Below are 22,404 nucleotides of genomic sequence, written 5' to 3'. Positions count from 1 at the left end.
TCAAGCTGTGTGTCTCTGTCACCATCTATTCTCCCTTCTTGATCTTTGGGCAGGAAGTCACTACCCAAAGCCATCAGTTTAGTTCTCCGATCTTCAAGCCAATACTTCTCATGAGTAAGAGCATCTTCATGCTCCCAAAATCTTTAATAACATAAAGTTGACATGCTATGCTCATGCTTATGTCACTCCACCTAGCACAGTATTCTACACCAAGCAAGCATAAATGTATCCAATGAATTAATCATAGAGTAGCTAATGAGGAAGATAACACTAATTACATGAACTTGAAAAGGGTGGCACAGAGGTCAGAGTAATTGCTCACCCTGTTTTCTGTTCATTGTCTTGCTCAGAAGTAGCTCCCCCTCATTGCCCTGAGCATCCCGGTAGACAGCCTCTGCTCAAGAGAACCAAAGGACCCTGACCACTGTTGACACTCAGATGATCTGTGCCTTATCTCAGAGCCTCAGCAGCCAGTGGGTCCACTTGGCCACTAGAGGACTCTCTCCTATATCAACCCAAATATTCTCTTCGTTGCTCTTACGGAAAAGCACGTGACTGAAAAATAAAGGCACGTGGAGAATAAAAGATATGTTTTCCTTTCCCTATAGATAGCCCTTATGTTACGGAACATGACCTCCAAGTGAGTTGGCAGCACCATCAGTGTAAGCTTGTTTCTCTACTGTTCCCATTTTATAATGTGCGATTGCTGTAACAGTTCCACATGAGGCTAAACTGACCATGATGGGAATAAGGAGTGGTACTTCTGTTTCTCAAAGGCAAGGGAAGTGTGTGCTGCTACAGGCACACTGCAAGGGCTATAACTTCTGTGTCAAAAATAAATGGGACTGGAATGCCTGCCTAGGATTCATCTTTACTGTATACAATTCCAAGCCAACAGCAAACATCTCCTTCCTGGCTTCAAGATAGCTTTCTCAACCCTCTTTAGAAAAGTTTCTTACAGTATATGACAATAAACACAACTGATCAACCTAAAAATAATAAGAAACTTATTCTTATTCTGCAGAGTACTCAGCCCTAAGTGGGAGATATATATATATATATATATATATATATATATATATATATCTCAAATCCTCCCCGCTAAGTCTCAGGGATCTTCGTAGAATAGAGAAGGAAAGATTGTAAGAGTCAAAGGTGGTCCATAACCTCAAGAAAACAATGGCTCCCAGACATAACAGGGAAGTTTTCCATATGGGCCACATCAACTATGACAGCAATTATGCACAAAACCTGCATAAGCTCAAGCCACACAAAAGTCTAACATGGGAAGGCCAGGGGAAAAAATCTCATCATCAGCTGAAGAGCTATTGACATTTGATTGCTTCTAGAAGAGGAATAGTCAATTTTTTAAATGGTGTGAACCCTAGCAGCTGGGCCAAATGCCAGGACAAGCTATTGTCTCAAAATTGGTTGAGTGACACAAATTAGACTCAATGAGTTTAAATTTTTAAAAGAAGAAGAGGGAGGAGCAGGAGGGAAGAAGAAGAAGAAAAAGAAGATGAAGAAGAAGACTACTTTTAGAAGGGTGTGTTCAGAAAAGAGTGGAAACTGGGTCTGAGAAGGGTTGGGGAAGTAAAGATGATCAAAATACACTGATGAAATTCTCTAAGAATCAATAAAATATATATTTTTTTTACTGTGTCCAATTTTTTAATTAATTTATTCTTGTTACATCTCAATGGTTATCCCATCCCTTGTATCCTCTCATTCTTTCCTCCTTCCCATTTTCCCCCTATTCCCTTCCCCTATGACTGTTCCTGAGGGGGATTACCTCCCCCTGTACTGAGAAGAGACTTGATACCCAATAAAAAATATTTTTTAAAATGCAAACACTGTACTTTATTAAATGAAATTCAAGATTAAGAAAAACCGATCTAAGCATAAAATGTCTGAAAACTGATTGTTTCACAGAAATAGTAACCACTGAGAAGAAACAAAAAGGACTTGGCAATATTCTATAGACAGCCTTTCTCTTGAGTGGGATCAAGAAGACACACAAGTGCATGCACAGGATGTTAATGGTTCTATATACATAACATTGTTTTGGCTGTGGACTGAAAGTGTGTGTGTGTGTGTGTGTGTGTGTGTGTGTGAGAGAGAGAGAGAGAGAGAGAGAGAGAGAGAGAGAGAGAGAGAGAGAGAGAGATTCCTTTCTCCCAGATGTTCATGTTGATTTGTGAAAGCCCTAATCCCAAGAATGATGGTATCTGAAGATGAGAATCTTTGAGGTTTGAAGCCATTAGGATGGAGTTGGTCCTTAGTCTTTGTTTCTTGCCTCTATATGAGGGGGGCAGCCATCTGCAGTCCAGTAAGTGGGCTCTCATCTTGAGCTGAATCAGGCAGTACCTCAGTCCTGTACTTCCCAGAGTCCAAAGTAATAAAAAATAAACATGCATCATTTAAAATACAACCTTTTCAATGACATTTTTGTTTGTTTTAACAGCCTAAAATGATGATGTTAGAGATCTTGGCATGCTTTATTATATGTAGATGGTATTGTCTATCTCAATTTTTTAAGGAGAAAAAAGAAATAAAGAAAGAAAAGAATGGGATAGAAAGAGGAATGTGGTGGAAGGACAGCAAGGCTGTGTCTACTATTCAAGACTGAGAAAGACTCTGGTGACATAGGGCTGGGCTCAGTGCTTAGCAGGAGTGACACTTCTCAGGCAAGGTAGACAATCATCACAGAACTCAATTCCAGACTTAAGTTCCCTGAACTTGTACAGTTAACAACCTTCACAGTCTGAGGCAGTCGCTCTAGGGAGAGCTTGTGGAATGAAAAGAGCATTCCATGGATGAGCGAGAATTATTTTAGCCTAAATATGGAGTTCAGGGTGATGTCAGCAATTAAGGAATAGGGAGAACAAATAAAATCATTAAAAGAAAAGAAGCAATGCTCATGGTACACTGGTACATAAGATGATGGCTGGTGACAACCAGATGTTACGTGATGAATTCGACATAGGAATGAGTGAATAAGAAAGCTTGGTGGCTTCCAACACTGAGAACATACATGTGGCAAAATTATAAGCTGCCAGCTATGAGACAGCAGCTCATTAGATGACAGAGTAGATAAATGCCTCCAGGGTCTGGGGTGGTGATAGCAGAACTGATGTGCGATGGCAAGAGTGCTGGTTATTTTATGTCAGTTCCACTAGGTTACGTGGTGCTCAAAACATGAGGTGCATTTAGAATAGAATAGCATCTGTGTCAACAGAATGGAAGGGGACTCAGCAGTGCTGTGGGCATCCAGCCCAAGCTATGGACAGAAGTGTGGTGGAGGATTTGCCACATTATCTTCATTACAGCTGGGATGTCCATTGACTCCTGACCTTAGACTTTGTAATCTAACTAGGATTTATACAGCCACCTCTTCCTCAATCCCTTCCCCAATTTCTTCAGTTTGCAAGCAGCAGATTATTAAATCTCTCTAACTTCATAATAATGAGCCAATCACTACAGATATGCACTGTGCAATATCACATAGACACAACACAGACATAGAAACACACACACAGGGAGGGGATTATTCCTCGATTTACATTATATCACAATAATTCCAAGATAACTAAAAACATAAATCAATGTGAACCAACTATACCAGACTTAGCAAACATCATGGCTTAGCAACATGAGCGAGTTTTGGGTGCCATTTGTTTTCCCTCATGCTCACATGGTTGGCTGGAGTTGCAGTTTGATGCCACTACTTAGCACCGCACCAAAAAAGAACCACATGCATCTCGCTGGGCTCATCCCAGGACAATACAAAAAGTTAAAAGCAGAATAACAGCCTCTCGTGAATATTTCTGGCTTTTACCTCATCATGGAGTCAAAGACATTGTGACTGGAGCCATCAGAAGTCAAAAGTTGAATATCTGTGTGCATACACGTGTACATATATACACAGAGAGAGAAAAGAGGAATAAATTTGTGTGAACACAAGGATGGAAGGATGGATGGATGGACAAACAGACATCTGGAGAACCCACTACTCACATAGCCAAACTGAAAGGCTTTGGGGCTTGGAGCCTGAACTCCACAGCTCCTCTTCGAAACTGACTCAATTCAACAAATAAAAAGAGTAACTTCATTCAGAGCACAAGAAACCATGCAAGTGTTTCTGACTCATCCACTACAGGGTGGCTTTAACGTGAGCAGAGCACAGGCGCTTAGTCATTGAGTGCAATTTCCAGAAAACGGATCTGGCTTCCAAGAACCTGCGACCAGGCAAGGGCCCTACAGCAAGAGATCTGGGGATGTTCCTTTTTGATGAACCACCTTGTGGGGCCTGCCTCTCCCACTGCATCTTTTCCTGGGGCGGAAGGACTGCTAACTGCAGAGAGTGACGTCAGTTGGGGAGGTAATGGCGCAGCACTGGAGGGATGCGGTCAGGTGCTACTGGGGAGGATGTTTTGTCTGGCAGTGGCCCCCTTTCATCTCCAGCACCTTGCGGCGTTTTATGAGAGATCATTAACTAAGCTTCCTAAGGCTCAGGGCGGAAACCGGCATTGCAGCGGAGCACACGTAGGTGCCTACGTAAGAAGAAATGTTCATGGACCAATTACTGTTCAAAATGTAGTCACTATCTGCTTTCACACGGGATCTCAAAGCAGTTTCCCAAGGCAAGTAGTGGAGTTAATTGCTTGGTTCCTGGAAGGCCTGGTGCCTATTTAGCCACAAATTATTTCTTCATGATTGGCACAGAAGGCTCTGAGCCTTGGGGAGCCAAATGTAGAATCACTGAGTACATGGCCACACAGTTTCGAGGGTGGCCTGTGATGGAATCATATGATATCAAAACTGAGTAGATCTTCAGACATCATATAGGGCCGCTGTGTGGGATGCCACAGCAATGAAGAGGAGCTAGTGAACTCTTAAAACTACAGATGTGGATTAAGATTTATCGAAATAGATGCTGAGACTCACAGCCACACCCTGGGCAGAGCACAAGGAGTCTTGTGGAAGAGTGGGGGGAGAGAGAAGGGGACAGGCGCGCCACAAGAAGTCCAACAAATCCAACTAACCCGGGCCCAGTTGGGGCTTGTGAAGACTGATGCGCCAACCAAGAACCATGCATAGACGCGACCTAGGACCTCTACACATACAGAGCCGATGGGCAACTTGGTCCTCATGTGCATCCTCTAGAATGGGGAGAAAGGGCTGACTCTGTTGCCTGTTTCACTTCCCGCTGGCAGGACCACAATGTTAAGAAGATTTGCTCAGTCCTGATGAGACTCGATGTGCTGATGTGGGTTGGAAGGCAGCTCCCCTTATCTGAGGAGTAGGGGATGGGAAAGAGGGAGAGAGGGTGGGACTGAGAGGTGAGGGAGGAGTGGGCTACCATCGGGATGTAAAGTGAATAAATAAATTAATTAAAAAAAAAAGATTTATCAAAAGCTTAACTCCATTTCAGACCAGAGTTAGGACAAGAAAGGATGTAAAAATGTATGTAGGGCATCCTTAATCTGAAAAATCTGAAATACAGTTTCGGGGGTGGCCTGTGATGGAATCATATGATATCAAAACTGAGTAGATATATAAAACCTCTTGATCCACCTACACAATTCCAGTAAGTGGAGACTTCCACACCTGACATCATGTAACTTGTCTCAGTCAAAGTTTGGACACACTGAAAATAGAGTATGAAGTTGATGTCAAGAAATATACATTAATTTCACGTGCAACCCTGGGTCTCATGCCCAAGGCATCATATTAATGTATACACGTGTAGTCCGAGATCCAAAACACTGACATCTATGACCATTCCAAGCCCCAACATTTTAAGTAAAGAATACTCAGCCTCCCATCCACTAGTCATGTCCAAGCCAGCTGAATACCTAAGTAACATTTGAGATATGCGAGGATACATACAAGGCTATCATTTCACTTTTTTTTCCTTTGGTGTTATTAAAAATGGCTGCAAGAAATTTTGAAGTTACATAAAATGTCTACATCATATTTGCCTGGCCATGTCTATCTAGGAAGCTGCAGCCTCTTCCTTAGCATGCATCATTAGCCTCCATGTAAGGAGACAAAAGTGTGACAAATCAAAGATGACAGCAGATCTGAGGATGGAAGCCACTCTCCTCCACCCTCGGTAAACCTGCAGCCCAGTACACATTACACCCCAACTAGCAACAGCCCTGGCTTTGCTGAAACTCTGCCCTCCTGCATCATGACAAGAGAGTGTGCAATTGAGCAACTCTCTTCGTCTACAAGGAGGCTCCAGCTCTCTCTTACCCAAAAATGGGAAATAGAACACATTGTGAGCCATCAAGAGCTGTTGCACCTCTACTCCCAGAAATCCAAAATTCCACATTAGTCACCTCAAAAGTGGCTTCATTTGCTAAGTATGCAGTTGTGGCCATTGAGCTAGTGATCACTCCAGAATTCAAAGGGTTGTAGGAGACACAAAAGGCAGTTACAGGTCCCCCTTTCCTCATCCTGCAGATGAAAACAGGCACGAAAAACCTGAAACACCTGTGGTCAACAAAACCTCCAGCCGATAAAAGAAAGAGAGCTAACCCACAAGGCAGGAACAGTTTTCAATGGGTCTTTACTCTGGGTCAATTTTTCCCTCTGCCATTCACAACATCCCCCTTCTGCTGCTCAGAGCCTTCTGACTATGTGTTCTAGATACCCCGGTATTCCTTCATCCCCACCTGGATCCATCTTACCTAGTCTTTCATCAAACATTAGGAGATATTAGGTCCACCTCCTCATTAATATCATCAGTATCCATGCACTCAGACAGGATCCTCAGCCCTCTAGGCCAGTAGTGGCTTGATACACACCTCACTATCATGAACCACCTCAATTATTTCCCCCACTAACCTAGGATGCTGTGCTGGCTGCATTCCCCAAGATGATGGTTTTTAAAGCAGTTATTCATTTTTAACCAAGCCGTTTCACCACACACACAATAGACAGGCTTGACGGCATATGGCCAGGAGTAGAAGGAGAGAGATTGTCTCTCACGAGATCGAATCTAAGCAGACAGGAACACCAGAAGACAAATGAGGTTCTAAAGGTGGTGTGACATCACCACCCAAGGCTGTCAGTGGGAAAAACCTGGGCAGTCGAAGCACAGGTTGCTGTAGCATTCAGTTTAGTTTGCTGTTCTTTTCCACCATGGTAAAAAATCTCCCACCTTTTACATACACACTCAGTGAAGGAAATATGTGATAGTTTATCAAATTGGTTTCATGGATTCTACAGGATTCTGTCCTATTTGAATAGATAAGACTACTGTGCTGTGTGAGGCCAGGGACACAGCCCTCCTATTCTCTCTCTCTCTCTCTCTCTCTCTCTCTCTCTCTCTCTCTCTCTCTCTCTCTCTCTCTCTGTGTGTGTGTGTGTGTGTGTGTGTGTGTGTGTGTGTGTGTGTGTCTGTCTGTCTGTCTGTCTGTCTCTCTTTCTGTCGTTGTGTCTGTCTCTGTCTCTCTGTCTCTGTATCTATTTATCTGTCTCTCAGTCTCTTTCTGCCTGTCTCTCTCTGGAGAAAGAGATTCTACTCACCTTTCCTCTGACTCACGCTGAGTCTTGGCAGCCACACTAGTTTACTTGATTACAGAACATTAGATAGAATGGCATCCCGCTCTCCACCTTGACTTTGGGGAAACGTTGATTGGCTCAAGCCTTCATTTGCTCACCTATAAGATGGAATAATTTAAATGGTTGTTTTATGTGCTTGATAAGATATCATACTTGAAAGCCTCAAAGGGGAAGATTTCTGTCAATAGCTTTCAACAAAGAACAACAAAACACCATTCAGAACTCCTCTAAATCTCCCCTCCCCCCCCCACCCCCCAGGTCTGGTTTGGTTTATATAAAAGAAAGAAACATGTGCCACTCATTTAAAAAAAAATGTTAAAAGACAATATGTGTGGGTGTGTATACTCTGCTTTTTCAGGGGGAGTGTTATTTAAATCTTTCCCTTATTATTGAAAAAAGTGATATAGGGGCTAGAGAGAAGACTTGGTGGTTCATAACAACATGTCACAGCTGTTGCGAAAGACCCAATGCCTTCTTCTGACTTATTTGGGCACCAGGCATACTTATGGTACATATATGCATGTAGCTTGTGCTGGTTAGTTTTATGTCAACTTGACACAAGCTAGAATCATTTAGGAAGGGGTAAGTTCAACTGAATCACACACACACACACACACACACACACACACACACACACACACACCCCACAATGGCCTGTGGGGAAGCCTATCATGCATTTTGTTGGTGGCCATGCAGGAGGAACAGCAAAACAGCTCTAGAACTCATGGAATGTGGCCCGCCAGTTAGCATACCCACCATGGGTGTGTATCGGCGAGGCATGACCCTGAGGACTACATGGTCTGAGGATTACATGCTGCTATGGAGCATAGCTTTGCTTTTTACTTTTGCAGTCCTCATAATCTACCTAACATATGAATTATGTGAGTATTATAAAGGGAGCTTCCAGCCCCTCACTGGGCAGTATCATTGGCAAACGCAATGACAGTGCTTGATCTCTTTCAGGCATTGCTGCTGGAGCAGATTAGTGATTCAACCACCACCCTTGAAAAGAACCTGAAAATGTAGATCGCTAACAAAGACCACAACCCTTAGAAAGAGGTTAGGTAAAGATGTTTTTGCTAGTGGCTCTGATGCAGAAAATCATAGGGAACAATTTGAAGTTAAGAAATAGTGCACTCTTAATAGTAAAGCTAGGGACTTTTTGAGGTTGGCGAGCAAAGACAATACCCCAATTATTACTAGCTGACGTCACTCTCTCACTGAATAGACTTCATGGTGACTAATCTACTACACTTATTTTTACCCTCAGCTTCCTGATATGATTTAATAGAAATTATCAATGAGTAGATGAGCACCTTTAGAATTTAAAGTAGAAATGGCTGATTGTTTTTTATATAGAAGTTTAGATTTGTGATTCTTTTAAGATTTTTATAAGATTTACTTAAAGTAATTGATTCTTTGTAACTGCAAATTGCAGCCTGCCAATAAAGAAAAGCTGGCTGAGAAATAATGTTGCTTGCTTCTACTCTGTTAATATATAACAAGTTTCTTAGTTACAAATATATATATATATGGGTTCTTAGAATAACTCGTTGTTCATGTTTGTTTCTCACTCATAATATGTAAAACATTTCATCATGTGAAGGCATTGGGGAACATGTTTTTCTTACATATAATCATTGTAATTATTCACTTAAAGAAAATAGAATATAAACCATTGTGATTTTTGTGTCCTGCTTGAAAGATCTGGCTGGTATATATAAGCTGTGGGAGAAATACTAAGATTGGTGGAATCTTTTTCCATCCAAAAAGATGTGTTTATATGTATGTATATAAGGTTGTTGGAATCCATTTCCATGCATATAATATGTGAATGCAGTATGTATGTATGTATGTGAATGTGTAAAGTAAGGAAAGCTTGTAAGTAGAACCTATGTGCTGGAGTCTGTCTTACTTCATCACCAAGTGTAAGTGTGTGTGTGTGTGTGTGTGTGTGTGTGTGTGTGTGTGTGTGTGTGTGTGTGTTTCTTTTCTCTCTTTCTTTCCCTACCTTTTTTAGGAGCTTGGCACCATCACTGGAAGCCACCACTAGAAGCTGTCAGCCCTAGTCCCCACTTACATGGCAGCCATAAGCCCCTACCAGGAAGCTATCACCCCTGGCCCACCACCAGCGATTTAATGCTGGCCCTTCAGTCTGGCACTATCAGTGAAAACCATTGCCAGCAAAAAGCAGTTCCCGCCTGGAAGGTTGCCCTCAGTGAAAGTATGCAGGGTCACCAGCCAGCCGTGGGATCTAACATCCCACCTCAGTTTCCCCAGTTAATGTTGAAGCAGGTCCTCAATATTCTTGCTCCCAACACAGCACAAATGGACCTTGATATTCTGGCGCCTTGAAACAGGACCCAGCGCATTATGAGTGGTACCAAGGCTGGCGGTCTGATTGCTATAAGGCAGCAGATTGGGAGGCCCTAGGGAGCAGGTCAGTAAGTGGTGTTCCTCCACAGCCTCTGCTTCCCTTCCTGCCTCCAGGTTCCTGCCTTGAATTCCTGCTCTGACTTCCTGGATGGTGGCCTGTAAGCTAAATGACGAAATAAACTCATCCCTCCCCAAGTTGCTTTTGGTCATGGTGTTTTATCACAGCCATAGAAACCCAAACTAAGACACAAGCAAAATACTCAAACACACAAAATAAAACAAATACATCTTGTATATATTTTAGAAGGTGGTATATTTCCTTGGAACATTATGGCCTTTAATACCTTCTGATATTAAAAACTTCTTCCCTAAAACCTTCCACATTTTGTTCATCTTCTATTTTTCAACTTTTTCTTTATCCCCTGAAGACTATATTTCTTTAACAATAATGAAATAAAGTCCTGGAATTTATCTACCAAATATTAAAATGTCATTTTGTTCTAGTTTGCTTTCTATTGATGTAATAAACACCATGACCAAAAACAACTTGGGGAGGAAAGGATTTATTTAGCTTACAAACCCTATGCCTTGAAAATCACAATACATTGTTGAAGGAAATTGGGGCAGTAACCATGGAGGAAAGCTACTTCCTAGCTTGTTCTCTGTTTTTTTTTTCTTCATTTTTTATTTATTATAATTTATTCACTCTACATTCGGTTGTTATCCTCTTGTTCATATCTTCCGAGTTTTCTTTCTTATATAATACTTGACCACCTGCCCAGAGAGTCTTGCCTACAGCCCAATGTGATGGAAAAAATTCCTCGACTGGCATTCCCTCTGCACAGATAGTTTCAGTACACATAAGTGTGCACGCATGCACATGTGCACGCACACACACACACTTCTAACCAGCACACTTTCAGTTCTCACAACATATGCCTTTTCTCCTCCCTGATTTTTCTGTAATGAGATCCTGCAGTGCACAGGAGATCATCCTGTGTAAGCCAGTGAGCATCACTGTTGAACGAGAAGAAGCAAAGCCTACAATCTCCTGAAGCCCAAAGCCTAGGATTTCAGAGTAGCAGGGCTGAATCATCCACCCGCCAGTGTGGGTGCTTGCCTGTGCCACCGAAGGCACTGAACCTGCCAGATTTATTTGGCAAACATGTGCAAAGCTTTCCTATCTATTCCCAGCAGGGAACATCTACTGGGAAGGTCTCCCAAATCTACTGCCATTGTTGGTCCCTGGGAGTCTAGAATGTTCATGGTGACAGAAGCCAGTCCATTCAACTAGAGGGAAAACTGCCTGTGCTTGGAGGGCAGGAGCTGGGCTAAAGCAAAGAGGACTGTGCTGCTACTATGGAAGACTAGACTGGAGGTCAGTGACAGATGAGGCTGCAGGAAATTCCCCTGGTCCTGACACTGAACAATCTGCCCACAGAACAGGGGGTAGGTGGCTGTGGTGGTGGCGGCAGTGGGGTGGTAGCGGTGGTGTCATTGATAAACTTCCACCAGGAGGCGCTACAACTATCAGACGAAAGAACAACATGAAGCATCTAAATAGTCTGCAGACGAGTCCCAGTGGTCAGACCTTAAGTAAGAAACTACCCTGGTTGAAGGAGTTTTCTCACACTGATGTCTGAGTCACATTAAGCTCTTCATTTTTTTTTTCCTTGTAAAAGTCATTTAAAAGAATGACCTGAATGCCCTGCGGTTTGGCACACTCCCGCAACGCCAGCATTAGGGAAATGAAGGCAAAGGGATCAGGAATTCAAGATCATCCTTAGCTCTATGGTGAGTTCAGTGTTCTTACTCTTCTCTTCCCATCCTCCTGTGATTCCCTTTTCAAATTCTGAACTTGATCACCATAAATTCAACTGCTTGGTCAAGATAAGATGCCTAAAATACAATAAAGGAATTTTCTATCCAACATATCATTATATATATATATATGTCCAGCTCATGCATGTTCTTTGGTTGGTTATTCAACCCCATGGGCTCATGTTAGTTACTCTGTAGGTCTTCTTGTGATGTCCTTGACCCCTCCTGCTCACTCGGTCCTTCCTCCCACTCTTCCACGAGGTTTCCTGATCTCTGCCATCAGCTTCTGTGTGAAGCATTTCAGAGGACAGTTGTGCTAAGCTCTTGTCTTCAAGTATAGTTGAGTATCATTAATAGTGTCAGGGATGGGTCTCAAGTTGGGCCAGTCACTGATTGGTCATTACCTCAATCTCTGCTCCAACTTTATCCCTGAACATCTTGTAGGCAAGAAAATTTTGGGGTTGAATGTTTTGTGTGTGGCTTGGTATCCCCCCCTCCTACCACTGGAAGTCCCTCTTCACTGCAGGAGGTGGACACTTCAGGCTTCTTCTCATTAACTCCAAGGAGCCTCCTCTATCCCAGAGATGCATGCACACATGTGCATGCGCACGCGCGCACACACACACATATACACACACATAACAACAACAACAATTTCCCTTCTCTCTCCCAGCCCACTCCCCGCTTCCCACAGATTCCCCTTCCGTTCCCATCCCCACCCCTTCTCCCACTAAGGTCCTTCCCTCCATCTACCTCCAATGTGTATTTTCTTTCTCCTTCTGACTGAGACTCATGCATCCTTCCTTGGGCCCTTCTTGTTATTTAGCTTTTGGGGGTCTGTGCATTATAGCATGGTTATCCTGTACTTTGTGGCTACTATTCACTTATAAGTGGGTACATACCATGAATGTCTTTCTGGGTGGGGGTTACCTCACTCAGAATATTTTCTAGTTTCATACACTTGCTTGAAAATTGCATGAAGTCCTTGTTATTAATAGGTGAATAGTACTCCATTGTGTAAATTTACCACAGTTTCTTTTTCCAGTCTTTGGTTGAGGGACATCCAGGTTGTTTCCAGATTCTGGATATTATTAATAAAGCTGCTTCGAATATAGTTGAGCAAACATCTTTGTTGTATGGTGGAGCATCTTTAGGGTATATGCCCAAGAGTGGTATACCTGGGTCTTGAGGTAGAACTATTCCCAATTTTCTGGGAAAGTACCAGATTGATTTCCAATCTAGTTGTAGAAGTTTGCACTCCCACCTGCAATGGATGAGTGTTCTCCTTTCTCCTCATCCTCACTAGCATGTGCTGTCAATTGAGGTTTTTATCTTAGCCATTCTGGTGTAAGATGGAATCTCAGAGTTGTTTTGATTTGCATTTCCATGATGACTAGGGACATTGAGCATTCTTTTAAGTGTTTCTCAACCACTCAATATTCCTTTGTTGAGAATTTTCTGTTTAGTTGTATACCCCATTTTTAATTGGATTATTTGGTTTGGTGGTGTTTAATTTCTTGAGTTCTTTATATATATTGGATATTAGCCTTCTGTTGGATACAGAGTTGGTGAAGATCTTTTCCCATTCTGTAGTCTGTTGTTTTGTCCTATATACAGTGTCCTTTGCCTTACAGAAGTTTTCCAGTTTCATGAGGTGCCATTTATTAATAGTTGATCTTAGTGCCTGAGCTATTGGTGTTCTGTTCAGGAAGTTGTCTCCTATGCCAATGAATTCAAAGCTCTTCTCCACTTTCTCTTCTATTAAATTTAGTGTATCCAGTTTTATGTTGAGGTCTTTGATCCTCTTGGACTTGAGTTTTGTGCAGGGTGATACATATGGATCTATTTGCATTTTTCTACATACATACATCATGTAGAAGCACCAGATGTTAGACATCACCATTTGTTGAAGATGCTTTCTGTTTTCCATTGTATAATTTTAACTTCTTTGTCAAAAAATTAAGTGTCCATAGGTGTGTGGGTTTATTTCTGGATCTTTGATTCTATTCAATTCATCAACCTTGAGTCTGATGATTTCTTCCTGTCTAGTCCTCCTGGTTGTGTTGGCTTCTCATTGTTCTAGAGCTTTTAGGTGGGCTGTTAAGTCACTAGTGTGAGATATCTCTACTTTCTTTGTGAAGGCACTTAGTGCTATGAACTTTCCTCTTAGTACTGCTTTCATTGTGTCCTAGAAGTTTGGATATATTGTGCCTTCATTTTCATTGAATTATAAAGAGTGGGGTTTTTTATCTATATCTTCCTTGACCCAGTGGTCTTTGAGTAGCAAATTGTTCATTTCCATGAATTTGTAGACCTTCTGTTGTTTTTAAGGTCCAGTTTTAATCCATGATGGTCTAATAAGATATAAGAGTTGTTTCAGTTTTCTTGTATCTGTTGAGGCTTGCTTTGTGACCAACTATATGGTAAATTTTGGAGACTATTCTATGAGGTTTCGAGAAGAAAGTATATTCTTTTTTTTTTTTTTTTTTTTTTTGAGTAAAATGTTCTATAGATATCTCTTAGGTCCATTTAATCCATAAAGTTTTTTTTTAGTTTCATTACTTCTCTGTTTAGTTTCTGTCTCAATGACCTGTCTGTTGGTGAGAGTGGGATGTTGAAGTCTCCTATTATTAATATGTGAGGTTCAATGTGTGATTTAAGCTTTGCTAAGTTTCTTTTACAAGTGTGGGTGACCTCACATTTAGGGTCTGGATGTTCAGAATTGAGATGTCATCTTGGTTGACTTTTCCTTTGATGAGTATGAAGTGTTCTTCCCCATCTCTTTTGATTAATTTTGGTTAAAAGTACATATTATTAGATATTAGAATGGCTAATTCAACCTGCTTATTAGATCTGTTTTCTTGGAAAACATTTTTAGCCCTTGACTCTGAGGTAATGTCTATCTTTGTTGCTGAGATGTTTTTCTTGTACACAGCAGAATAATGGATCCTGTTTTCACATCCATCCTGTTAGCCTATGTCTTTTTATTAAGGAATTGGGTCCATTGATATTGAGAGATAATAATAACCAATAATTATTAACTCTTTTTATTTTGGTGTTGGTAGTGGGGTGTGTGTGTGTCTGTGTGTGTGTGTGTGTGTGTGTGTGTGTGTGTGTGTGTGTGTGTCTTCAGAAGCCAGAAGAGGGTATTTTCTTGGGTATAGTTAACTTCCTTGGGCTGAAGTTTTCATTCTATTATCTTTTGTATAGCTTGATTTGTGGATAAATTTGGCTTTGTCATGGGATACCTTGTTTTCTCCATCTATGGTGATTAAATATTTTGCTGGGTATAATAGTTTGAGCTGACATCTGTGGTCTCTTAATGTCTGCAATATATCTACACAGGCACAGCTGGCTTTTAGAGTCTTTGTTGAGAAGCTAAGTGTAATTCTGATAGCTCTGCCTTTATATATTCCTTGGCCTTTTCCCCTTGTAGTTCTTAATATTCTTTCTTTCTTCTGTACGTTTAGTGTCTTGAATATGATGTGGCAGGAGGACTTTCTTTTCTGGTTTAATCTATTTAGTGTTCTGTAAGCTTCTTGTATATTTTTGGCATCTGTTTAGGCTGGGGAATTTTCTTCTATTATTTTGTTGAAAATATTTTCTGGTCCATGGATCTGGGAGTCTTCTCTTTCTTCTAATCCTATTATTCTTAGGTTTGGTCTTTGCATAGTGTTCTAGGTTTCTTGGATGTTTTTGTGTCAAGAACTTCTTAAATTTAACATTTTCTTTGACTGAGGTATCAATTTCTTCAATAATATCTTCTATACCTGAGATTCTCTCTTCCATCTCTTGTATTCTGTTGGTAAAGCTTGTCCTTGTAGTTCCTGTTCTTTCTCCTAGTTTTCCACCTCCAGGATTCCCTCGGTTTTGTTTTCTTTATTGCTTCTATTTCCATTTTCAGGTCTTGAACACTTTGAGTCATTTCCTTCTCCTGTTTGATTGTGTTTTCCTGTTCCTTAGGGATTTATTCATTTCCTCTTTAAAAACCTCTATCATCTTTATATAAGATTGGATTTAACATCATCTTCCTGTTTGTTCCTTTGGCTGTGTTAGGGTATCCAGGGCTTGCTCTAGTAGAACAGCTGGGCTCAGATGCTGCCATATTGCCCTGGCTCTTGTTGATTGTGTTCTTACACCTGGTTGTCCCTGGTGCTGGCTGGTCACTGGAGAGGCAGGCAAAGTCGTCGGCTGGAAAACAGAATGCTGGGGAGTAGGTCTGATTTACCACTGTTGGGTGTGTTTTAGGGGGATCTGGTAGGCAGGAGATTGGCAGGGAGGAGTCTAATCTGTATGTTCCTCATGACAGCAGGACTCCTCCAGAAGGCAAGCAGAGCCCTGGGCCAGACAATGGAGCTTAGGGGATAGATCATAGTTCACTGCTGCTGGCTGTGCCCCAGGGATACCTGGCATGCAGGGGATTGGGAGAGAAGGGTCAAACCTGGATGTTTCTGGAATTTGGCAGGCCTCCTCAGGAAGCAAGCCATGATAAAGTTAAAAGGGCTGAGTTTATACAAGTATATTTTCAACTATAGTAGAATAAATTAGAACCCAGAAACAAAAGTAAATTTGAGAAATATGAAATATACTATAGTAGCGCTGGGGACTGGGATATTTTCTTAGCATGCACAAGGTTTCCAACCCAATACCATATGAACATTATTCATGTGGCCAACTGTAATTTATTCTAAGAATACATAGTTGCTTTCACAACTAAAAATCTGTGCAAGAAATATATAATATTAGAAGGACAAAGAAGAGAATTACTCCATTGCCTCATGGGTCATACAAAGTGTTTGACATAGTCTATCATGGTAAAATAATGCAAAGGTCTAGGAAGAGAACACCAAGTACCAAAAAAAAATCTCTAGACACCCACAGCTACCACAGTGGTTAATGGGGAAAGACTAGACAGTTTGCTCCAAGGTTAAGAACAGTCAAGAGGGCTGGTGAGATGGCTCAGTAGTTAAAACCACTGGCTGATATTTCTGAGGTCTTGAGTTTGGATCTCAGGGCCTATTTCAGGCAGCTCCAAACCTTCTGTAACCCCAGCTCCAGAGGATTCAATGCTCTCTTCTAGCCTCCTCAGGCACAGAACACACATGACAGACACAACACACACACATACACACACACACACATTAAATAGAAAATAGTAAATCTAAAAAAGAATAGAATAAAGCAAAAGAATAAAACACAGTATTTTAATCCCAGGTTGTACTAGACAGAGTGATTGAACAGTAAAAATAAATTTAAAACACCCAGGAGGAAATAAATGAGCAAAGTAATTTCTAATCACAGACAGCATGATGTTGGATATTAGAAATCCTAAGCAATCTACAATCTGTGGAAATAAACAATCTTAGTGTGTTTGTAGTATGCTAAATAACACAAAAAACCAACTGTGTGTAAGTTCCAGCAGTTAGCAGCTGAAAAGCAAATTTTAAGAATTCCTCATTAAAAGAGAATAACACATTTAAGAATATTTTGATAAAAACAAAAATAGTAGGAAAAAATATGTTTAAAACTATAAAACGTGGATGGAAAAAAACTGAAGAACACCAGATCAACAGAAAGAAACCACATGTGTAGATCAGAAGGCCAGTTGTTGCTAAGGTGGCGAGCACCCTAAGATTGACATGTACATTACTATAATACTATTGAAATCCCCCACTGGTTGCTTGTCAGATATTGGCAAAGTGTTCCTGAAACATGGAGGTGCAGAAACTCAACAAACTCCAGAAACCATTTTGTATTTATTTTCCACAAGAATAGCAAGACAATTCAGGAAGGAGCGGAGTCTCTTCAACCAGTATGATGGACAGCTGATTTCTACAGGGAGAGAGGATGGAGTGCAATCATCTGCCCAACAGAATTCAAAGTCAGATGAGCTCAACATGGACCATAGACATACATGTAATAATGCAACTTGTAAAACCCTTTAGACAAAGTAGAAAAGTGGACGTTTGTGGTCTTTGGTGTAACAACAGTTTCTTAGAAGATATGGCCTTGAAGCACAAATAACAGAAGAAAAATGGATGGATTTAACTTTATCAGTGTAAAAGGCCATCAAGAAAGTAAGAAGTCAGGCTCGTCAGCTTGCACCTGCAATCCCAGCACTCAGGAGGTAAGGCCAGCGGAAGGCAATGATCTTGAGGCTACTCCATACAGGAGAGAAAGGGAAAAGAAGGGAGAGCTGCACAGGAGAAGGAAAATGGAGGGGGCAGATGATAGAAGGAAGAAGGAAAAGAAAAAGAAAGAATAAACTATGGGATGGAGAGGTACACTGAGAATACATAATAAAGTATTAGTTGTCAATAAAAACAACAGATAAACTAAGCCACAAAAAAATGAGCAAAGGATCTGAGCAGACACGACCCCAAAGAAAATATAGAAACAGTCAGTATGCACATGAAAAAAAAAACTGTTCAAAGGAACAAAAGTAACAGTTAGACAAAGACATTCAAAGCCATAAGATATAGTCACTTCACACCCATGGCAAGACTATTATGAAAGGCACACAGTATGACCATAATTGTCAAAGGCATGGAAAGTCAGAAACTATATCTGTTACTGGTAAATATGCAGGGTACTGAAGCCACTTTGAAATGCCCTGGAAGTTACTCAAAATAGTAAAGATACAAGCTGCTATATGACCCAGAAGTTCATTTCTAAGTATATGCACAAGAAAAAAAAATAAAGACAGATGTGCATATACATAGAGAGAGATGGAGAAGATAGGGAGAGAGCCAACTTGTATGTGAATTGTTCTAAGAAGATTTATCCAGGAATACAGGTAGAGTTTAGTGGTTGTTTTTCTAGCATATGTGAGGCCTGGATTCAATCCTCAGCATTATAAAAAGTAGAAATAAAAATACATATTCATAACCAAAATCAACTCCAAATGCCTGTCAGCCACTGAGTGATTCAGCAAAATGTGGTGTGCCTGTACAATGGAACTTCATCCAGCAAGAAAAGGAAATGGGTTGCAGGCACACACTAGAGTGTGGATGAACTTGAAACACTATGTTAAACGAAAGAAGCCTGTCACAAAACACCACATGATGCACAAATGTCACGCCAACAGAATGTCCAGAGTAGATAGTCCATAGAACAAAGCACAGAGTAATGGGAGATGGGATGATGGCAGTGTTCTAAAACTAGGGCTGCTGTGGCTCAGCTGGCCAAAGTACCATCCCCTCATCTACACTGGAATGAGAAATCAGACTCCCAGAAGCCCTCTGACCTCCACATGCATACCATACCTTATGTCTCTCTCTCTCTCTCTCTCTCTCTCTCTCTCTCTCTCTCTCTCTCTCTCTCTCTCTCACACACACACACACACACACACACACACACACACACACACACGGGAGAGAGAGTGTAGGGGAATTAATAGTATTCAACTTTTAATTGTAGTTGTATAAATCCACTCAAGATACCAAGTAAAATGCTTCATGGCTGGGTGGCATAAGCAATACAAATTTTTGTCACACATTTCTGTAATCTAGACGTCTAACATGAAGGTATCAGTTGGTCTCTTGGAAGCTCCAGGGTCAGCTGGCCTGGAGCAAATTTAAGACAGATCTGCCTGAAATAAAGTGCAAGATGAAAGAACCAACTTTGAAAGTTGTCTTCTGATCTCCACACACATACCCCCCCAACACACACACACACACACACACACACACACACACACACACACATACACACACACACACGTGCAATTTTAAATTTTTTATTATGCTGTTCAAAAGGGTAAAGTTACTGTGAATTATATCTTAAATATTTGAGTCCTGTTTTTGTTCTGCATATCCTTCACTTGCACTTTAAAATATATACAAAGGTTACACTGTAATTTGAAACTGAAACAATGTTTATTTTTAGGTTTACGCACCAAGAGGCATGATAATATGAAAATATATTAAGATTCTCAAGCAGCTTCTGGAGAGATGGCTCACAGCTAAGAGAGCTTGCTGATCTGACAAAGAACCAGAGTTATATCCCTAGCATCCATTAAACAGTTTACAATAGCGTGTGCATGTGTGCACGCATACACAGAGGGGGGGGAAGAGGGAGGGAAGGGAGGGAGGGAGGGAGAGGGAGAGAGAAAGAGAGAAATACACAAATATACATAAATACAAATAAAGAGCACATCTTTCTTTTTTTAATTTTTCAAGCAGAAAAAAATGAAATGACTCAGTATGGGATTTGTAAAAATTACTCTAATAGTCACATCTTGGATAAAATCAGAAACCTAAGAGGCAAGATGGCCAAGAAAGATATTCTTATTTTTGCAATAATCTTGGTTGTGGTGTCCTAGGGGCATCTCAGTTAGACCAGAACATCTACAATGACAAACAAGGGAACAAATATAAGTGACTTGGGCCCCTGAAAAGGCAGGGTTGCAAGACTGTGTCCGCAGCTGGCTGCACATCAACTTCCGTGCCTACAACCTCCTTGTTGCTTTATTCCAAATGTCAAAAGCTTTGACTAAGACTCAGGCCAGGCTTCTGTGTCACTCCAGTGGTTCCTTTCCATTTGGTGGCTCATTTAGTCCAGACCATCCTGAAGGATGTGCTGGTCTCTTGGTGGGCTTTGAGGACAATGACAACTTAGGTCCCTTAGGTCCTGTGGAGGTGAAGAGTAAACAGGAAGGCCTGGATATTATAATGATGGCTGTGGCACAGACTGTGGAAACCAGGGGAGAAGAGGCTGGGCAGCTCAGAATACCAAACAGCATGGGGCTGTGTCTTCCCGGCATGGTAATGTGCCTTCTGGGGCCTATGGGTACAACCGTGACTAAGCAAGTGAAGAGCTTTCTTTTCTGTTTTCCTGACATTTCGTGTTTAAACTTGTTTTTTTTTCCTTACATCTGATTCTTGTTGATGAAAGCATAAGTGACATTCACACTGTGTGTGTGTGTGTGTGTGTGTGTGTGTGTGTGTGTGTGTGTACTTCTGCATCCTTCTTCTGCATACATGCTTGTATACACACACGGCACCTAAAGCTACACATCCATGCCAAGAAAACCTGGAGAAGCACACTGTATCTTCCCATGCTGCTGCTGGTCTGTTCCCAGCTCTCCCTGATTCCATTTCTGAAAATACCCCTTGCTTCTTCTTTTTCTCCTCCTTGTCATGATCTGCCTTCTGAAAAACTGTATTCTAACAACTGAAAGAAAGAATTCAGCACTATGAGGTAACAAATGGAGTAAGAGTCCGTCCTTGGACGTCACCATTTGGTCTAGCTGTTTTGGCCACGTGCCTTGAGGAAGTCCTTTTGTGTTTCTGAGCCTCAGAGTCCTCATCTCCATGAAAATAGAAATATTGCCAAGAGGTTATATGAAGTTCTAGTAAAATCATATGTTGAGTACATGCGCGGTTCTAAATAAATAGGAGGCATGTGTATTACCTCTCTTTTTATGAGCTTTTCAATTTTGTGGCTTACAAATTTAGCCTCGATCCAGGAGAAAAGAGAATATTGGAGTGAGAGCAGCCAATCCCCCAGACCTATTTTTTTACCTACATATGTGATTTTTACAAATACATGTAGGTATGTTCGCATGGGTTCTTAATCTTTACCGCTACCACAAATTTTTTATTCATTCTTCTAGTGTTCATTTCCATACCATTTCGGCTGAACTCGGAAGTGGAAATTTTCTGAACCAAAAGCCATCTACCATCAGACTGTCTAGTTTGGGGTTGATCAACTGGACTGCCCCACTAAGGCAGCGTCTCATTGGTTTTGCGCCATCTGCTGGACTGTGCCTGAAGGTATGTGCTCTGTTCTGGAACTGCCAGATAGCTGCAAAACTTGCCAGTCATGGTCCTGTAGTGAAAGGAAGAATAGTGCAAAGAGCAGCCATCAGGATTGTCAGCATCAGGTACAAAAAAAAAATTCCAGAGAGAACAACCAGAAAACCCTAACTTTATTCAACTTGGTTGACTTGACATCTGTGGTAACAACTGAGTCACTGAACTGGCCCCACATTTTCCAGTACTTCCTTAGACAGGGGTCTATGTGTTATAGCAAACTGTTCCCTTCTTGTTCTTCCTATTCCAGTATAACCCTCTTGAGGATAGAACTGACATCTTTGGCACAAACTTATTCTTCCTCCCCTCCTGCATCATCTGTCATCTATAATGATAGATAGCTGGATAGATAGATAGATAGATAGATAGATAGATAGATAGATAGACAGACAGACAGACAGATGGGCATATTATATATAATCACCTGGTGCATGCCAAACAAAAGTGAAAATGCTCAATACACACTAACTATACACTGAACAGACAAAGACAACTCAAGGCCAAAGAAAAAGTTAGATTTGGATCAGCTTTCATAGACCCTGGGGTGCTGCAACCTTGAAGGACACAGTCATCTTCTGCAATCCTCCTTACCAATGAAACAGGGTCAGTAATGACTTCATGAGGTCACAGATAAATATCTAAAAGACAGGTACTACCAGAACCCAACTGACCCAGCAGCCTCTGTCATGAGCGTTGTATCCTGAGGGTGAGTGAGCAGGGAGACCTCATGCCTCCTGTTCCGGTTTGAATAAGAAGCCACTCACACAGCTTAGCAGGTTGGATACTTGGTCTCCGCACAGTGCTGCTGTTTTGGGAA

At 41.3% G+C, this 22,404-nt stretch overlaps 1 long non-coding RNA gene across 2 annotated transcripts in view; it reads right to left on the bottom strand.

The window, feature by feature from the left end:
- Nucleotides 1–22,404, bottom strand: part of LOC311589219 — a 109,031-nt gene that overhangs the window by 52,330 nt on the left and 34,297 nt on the right. Inside the window, exons 3-5 of one of the 2 annotated variants that reach the window (XR_014776454.1) lie at nucleotides 7,540–7,673; nucleotides 6,856–7,009; nucleotides 6,368–6,465 (exon numbers count right to left, since the gene is read on the bottom strand). This is a non-coding gene — a long non-coding RNA (uncharacterized lncRNA). Of the gene's footprint in view, nucleotides 1–6,367; nucleotides 6,466–6,855; nucleotides 7,010–7,539; nucleotides 7,674–22,404 lie in introns of those variants that run through there. The other variant, XR_014776453.1, reaches the window with a different exon arrangement.

Source organism: Acomys minous, assembly GCF_964271855.1.
Source record: "Acomys minous genome assembly, chromosome: 18".
Taxonomy (NCBI): domain Eukaryota; kingdom Metazoa; phylum Chordata; class Mammalia; order Rodentia; family Muridae; genus Acomys; species Acomys minous.
Note: the sequence above shows the minus strand (reverse complement) of the source record. Positions and strands in the feature narration are given on the sequence as shown.